The 6,020-nt window shown below is 35.3% G+C and overlaps 1 pseudogene; it reads left to right on the plus strand.

Annotated features, from left to right (window-relative positions):
* The first annotated feature begins 1,203 nt into the window (after positions 1-1,203).
* LOC149188519 (vacuolar-sorting receptor 1 pseudogene) lies at positions 1,204-3,106 on the plus strand (annotated as a pseudogene).
* The last annotated feature ends 2,914 nt before the right edge of the window (positions 3,107-6,020 follow it).

A 6,020-nucleotide genomic window follows, 5' to 3' on the forward strand; every position in this document is an offset into this window, starting at 1 on the left:
TTAACAGGCTTGAAATTATGATGTAAAATCTCGATTTTGAACGCGAATGGGTGTGATTTATATATAAATATAGTACTCATTTTGGTTAAAAAAAATTGAAGCTCTATCGAAATCTCTCATCCCTTACAAAATTCTTTTTATAAACCACATTGGTAGGATATTAAAATGATAAAAATTGTGTTGTTCCCCAAATTATAAGATGCAAGGGCCTTACATGTTTAAAAGGATTTGGAAGGTTAGGAAGTGCGTGGAAAAATGATTATATTTCATTAAAGAGAATCTACAAGTACTACGTATTTAGAATGTTTTACAAGTTCAAAAGAAAAAAAAAAATAAAGTTTTTTTAAATGGTTACAAGTTAAGCTTTATCTTTAAGGGCATAGGATAAGGTTTATAAATAGATAATGATAATGATAAAGAGATAATGATAATGATAATGATAAAGAGATAATGATAATGAGGTTGAATTGGTGAGTGAGCAACTATATAAATTTGGAAATGTTTAATTTTAATAAATTTTATTTAGAGAAATTTATGATGATTATATATTTATGCCGATAGGCATTATATGGTGAGGTTCTTGTTGGTGACACTGTTGAGATTCTTCGTTTGCAACAGATGTCGTGAATCTCAACAGTGCCCCGTACAAGAGCTCATTTTTCGTCCGTCAAATTGATAGCCCAACAGTTTTTGTCAAGTTCTTACAACTGTGTTTCCCTCTTCTCATAGATTTTTCAATTCTCTCTACAACGACTTCGTTCACATAATTCACGTGAATTTAGGACCAGCAATGGATGATTCAAACCCTTACTCTATGAAACCTAGGATGACCCAAAGCTCGAGATATTGTATATGGTTCTGCGCTAAATCCGCTTAATTCGAGCCACATAAATGCTTTGCAAATAATTCAGCATGTCAAGGCGAATAGATTTATACCCAATTCTCAGAAAACAATGTGTGATCCCAAGTTTGTGGACAATTGTTGAATCTCAAAAGTCAGTCAAGCAATTCGCAACTTTAATTGGATCTACAATCTACTTACTTAAATTGTTGGTCTTAGTGCATAATGCAAATTTGTGGCCTTTTAAGAAATTTTCTTTTAGTGTATAGGGGTTGCTTATAAATAATCTACTTGGCGATTGACGGGGATTAATCTTCTTAGCCATGAATTAAAAAATTTCACTGTTAAGTCCTTCTCTAAAAATGGCAAGAAGAGGGTTTCAAGGTATGAATTATAGTGACTGTTTGGCCACATTGTTATTGGTGATATCTATTTGACGACCACGACTATGGCGAAATTTGTGTTGGAGAAGAACAACTTGAGAGTTCTCTCTCCAGAAAATATTAAGGGCACTTATGACAATGCTATAGGAAATTTTGGGATCCCTCAATATGGCAAAACCATGGTCGGTATGGTTGTTTATCCGAAGGAGAATCAGAATGGTTGTAAGACTTTAGATACTTTTAATATTTGAGTTTAAATCGAAACCAGGAGGGCTTCCTAATGTCGTGTTGGTTAACTATGGAGATTGTTATTTTGCTTTTAATGTTTGGAATGCTCAGAATGTTGGTGCAACAACTATTCTTGTTTCTGATGATAGAGAAGAGCCATTGATAGTTATGGATTCTCCTAAAAAGATAGTTCGACAACTAAATATCTGCAGAATATCACCATTCCTTTTACCCTTATTGAGAAAGAGTTTGGTGACAAACGAAAGGTGGCTATCAACAAGGGTGATATGGTTAATATTAATTTAGATTGGAGGGAGTCTGTTCCTCATCCAAATGATCCTGTGGAGTATGAGTTGTGGACAAATAACAATGACGAATGTGGGGAAAAGTGTGATACACAACTGGAGTTTGTAAATTTTTTTGAAGGAGCTACCCAAATTCTTGAGAAAAGTGGTTACACATAATTCACTCCTCACTATATCACCCAGTACTATCCCCAAGCATTTACCGTAAGTAAGAAGTGCAAGGCTCAGTGCATTAATCATGGAAGACACGATGCGCTTGATCTAGAACAAGATTTCATTCGCAGTTACAATGGTAAAGATGTTGTACTTAAATCTGAGGTAATTTTGTATCTTAAAAGTTGCAAATGAAAGTAATATACCCTGGATTTGGTGGGACTATGTCACTGATTTCCATATTAGATGTCCAATGAAGGAGAAAAAGTATACCAAGGAATGTTCAGAAAATGTGATCCAGTCTCTAGGATTGGATGTCAAAAAGGTAGAAAAATGCATGGGTGATCCAAATGCAGATTCAAAGAACCATGATTTGAAACAAGAGCAAGATGCACAGGTTGGACATGGATCACTAGGTGTTGTCACTATATTTCCCACTCTCAATATTAACAACAAAAAATATAGAGGAAAACTGGAGAAAGGGCTTGTCTTGAAGGTAATTTGTGCAGCCTTTTAGAAAACTAATGAGCCAACTATATGCTTGAGTGATGATATGGAAACAAACGAATGTTTGAAAAATAATGGTGGTTGTTGGAAACATAAGAAGGCAAATATAATTGTCTACAAGGATACTTTTTGAGGAAGGGTTTGTGAGTGCCCCTTGGTAGACGATGTTCAATTTAAAGGAGATGGTTATTCTAACAATGAAGTTGTTAGGCCAGGACGGTGCAAAATCAATAATGGGGGTTGCTGGCATAGTACCAGGATGGACAAATGTTCTCTGCTTGTCTGGACACACATACAAGTGGATGAAAGTGTCCTTCTAGATTTAGGGGAGATGGAGTTGATAAGTGTGAAGATATAAGTGAATGCAAAGAAAAGATAGCTTGCCAGTGCTTAGAGTGCAGTTGCAAAAATACATGGGGCAACTACAATTGTAGCTGCAAAGGTGACCTTCTGTATATTAGAGACCATCATACCTGCATAAGTAAAATGGCTGAAGAAGGAAAGGTTGGTTGGGTTGTTGTATGGGTTGTACTATTACGTTTGGCCACTGTTGTTGTTGGAGATTACGTAGTTTACAAATACATACTAAGATCTACATGGATTCTAAGATCAGAGCCATCATGGCACAACACATGCCTCTCGACAGCTAAGGAGAGTTTCCTAACCATGTTAATAATGATACATTATAAAATTCCAGAGAGTTGAGTCGAGACTCTTGAGTAACGAATCTTCATTCCTGTGGCTATTATGAGTACATACTAGAAGTTCTCTACTTGATCTTACAAATCCGTGCAAATTATAATGTTCTTACAATTCAAATATATGCTTTGGGAAGCTCCTCATTCATGAACGGTGTACCCACATTTAGATTGTATATTAAGAGTTGGGAAGAGGATTAAATATTAGCACTTCAGCTTCAGGTCGTTACTTGGTTGATATGGTTTCTTGAGAGACAAATGGCTTAGTTATCTTGTTGTAACTCTAGTTATTCTTCAAAGTTCCAACATTACAATTTTGTAGTATCTATAACAACAACAAAAATAGCCACATGAATTCAAGCATATTTTATGATGCCTTCGTTGTGGCCAAGGGGAACAAGTGGCGGTGGACGACAGAGAGGGATATGAGACAACTAGAAAATTGCAACACTCTTGAGATCGATAGGCATACTGTTATTAAATTGGATGGTAAGTACCCTTTTCTTTGGCACGACCACTGGCTTGTTCGGGATTACACCAGAGTCTTTGAATGCCCCTATTCTTGTCCATAATTTTTCAGTTGAAGTCTTTAGAGTTCTATCCAAGCTTAAGGGATTCAACTCTCCTACTAGAATTGATCATAATAAAATAAAAATGATCCCAGTCATGTTTCAACCCAAATATATGGTGCTCCATATGAGAATTGAGAAACACTGGATGATCCATTAGAAGAAGCTGGAGATGAGGTCCAAAGCTATAAATGGCGAAGACTTGAGAATTTGTAGTAGTGAGGTGGAAATTATGAAGAGAGTTGCTAACATTCTTGGATTGGAGAAGCAATATGTTGTTTATCTAATTTTTGTCAATGATCTTTTGGAGGACAAGACGTTGTTGGAGGGATGGAGTGGCTTCTTAGCCCCTTATGAAAAGAAGAAATTGGGTGTGCTGGATATCTACAAAAAGTATACTTATCTCATCCAATCTGCAATCGATTATGAAGTATGCCTCTAGGTTGATACATTTGTGCGCAATAGCTTTTCTACATTTTCGAGTCTCACAGTGTTGTAGAGGACCATGAGAATGAATAGGGGTAGGGATTGTGAAGGTTTAACTATGGCTTCATATGCTTACAACATTGAAGGCCCAATAGGGGGACCTAAAAGATGGGCGATCAACATGTCGGATTTGAGCTTTGTGTTGTAGTGTTTTCTTCTCAAAGATGTACGAAAAGAACCCACTTAAGATTGTGCATAACAAGCAATCTCAACAATATAAATGGTTGCTAAACATTGTAGATCTGCAATAACTGATAAAAACAAAACCTACCAAAGTCTGGATCTATGCCACAATCAGAGTTAAACATAAAAAATAAAGAGTAATAACTCCAATCATCCAATGGAAACTAGATATGTAAAGTTTAATCTTATTACAACACCTGTGAAGGGAACAAATAGATGTTATGAGTCCCCCTCTATGGGATGGGTTCTTGATTATCCTCAAATGTCTTCAGCTTGTGTAAAGTCTCTCTCCTCTATAATGAATAAACCCAACAAAAATATGGTGTGCGACAATGAAAATAATCAGAGTTACAACACTGAGTGCAACAATAAAAATAATCAAAAGTGAATAATGAATGGAAAACCCTTCTATTTATAACAAAATATTGAATTTATCCTCGAATAATGAGCAATAATAAAATATTATTGATCCCATTCTTGGAATAACCTCCTGGAATATTTTATTATATTTGTTTAAGAGGGAAAAAATATTTAAACTTTTATTTAGAAATAATAAATAAATAAATAATCTATTTATCATCTCAAGGAATTAGTTAAGGAATAATAAATAAATAAGGATTTATTTAATTATTCCTAAGGGATTTAGTCAAATTTAACAAAGTATAATAATTATTTAGTGATTAATTAATTATTCTTAGAAAAAATAAGAATTAATGATTTATATGTTTATTTTTCATAATTGGGTCAAATATGACAAGGAATAATAATTGAGCAATGGTTTAATTAATCATTCCTAGAAGAAAATCAAATAAATAATGATTTATTTAGTTATTCTTCATGGGTTTAACTATAATTTACTTAACAAAGGTGGTTTATTAAGTAATTTCTCACAATGAAAGCAATTTTACTATGGTAAAATCGGCTTTACATGGTATACTTCGATCCATTTAGTAAATTAGGCTAGATGATCAATTTTTTGGTGATAACAAATTTCCCCCCAACGTACGAGTGTTAGGAGCAAAACGATGACTGAAGTACGTTGTAAAGACACAATCACTAGACAACACATGTGAGAGAGAGAGAGAGAGAGAGAGAGAGAGAGAGAGAGAGAGCAATGAAGCTAAATTGAAAGAGGACAGGGATAGGGGGGTGAGACTAATGCAAGTCTCATTTTATTTTATGGTACCAGACCTCAATGAGGTAGGGGAGGCATACCCATACCCGCCGAGATAACTTAGTACAAAAATAATGGTTCGCCCAAAAATATAAAACTGAGCAATGAAGTACATGCTAAATGGTACATGACATGTTGACATAACAGACCCAGAAAATAATACAATGTGTCCCATATACATAATGCACTTGGACAAACATGAGCTAGGACTAAATACAATAATATTTGAGTACATGAGATACAAAGGCCCTTCCCTAAAAAAATGGGTGGGAAGGAGGTAGAACAACCAGAGAAGCCTTGCTGAACAAGGAAGGGCTCTGCAAAACTGAATGGATCATTTGGAGGAGATGTGCATGCTGTGAACACTGTGATCAGTAGGAACTGAACCCATCAACTCCGTGGAACTACATCTAAGGTTGTAGCATAGTAGGTATGCATCCGGGCATGTGGGGGGCTACTTGAAGGGCCACCCCCTCATGAGGTCTGAAACATC

Source organism: Pinus tabuliformis, chromosome 3_1 (genome assembly GCF_031772625.1).
Source record: "Pinus tabuliformis cultivar Carrire ecotype Pingquan chromosome 3_1, CPIR1, whole genome shotgun sequence".
Lineage (NCBI taxonomy): Eukaryota > Viridiplantae > Streptophyta > Pinopsida > Pinales > Pinaceae > Pinus > Pinus tabuliformis.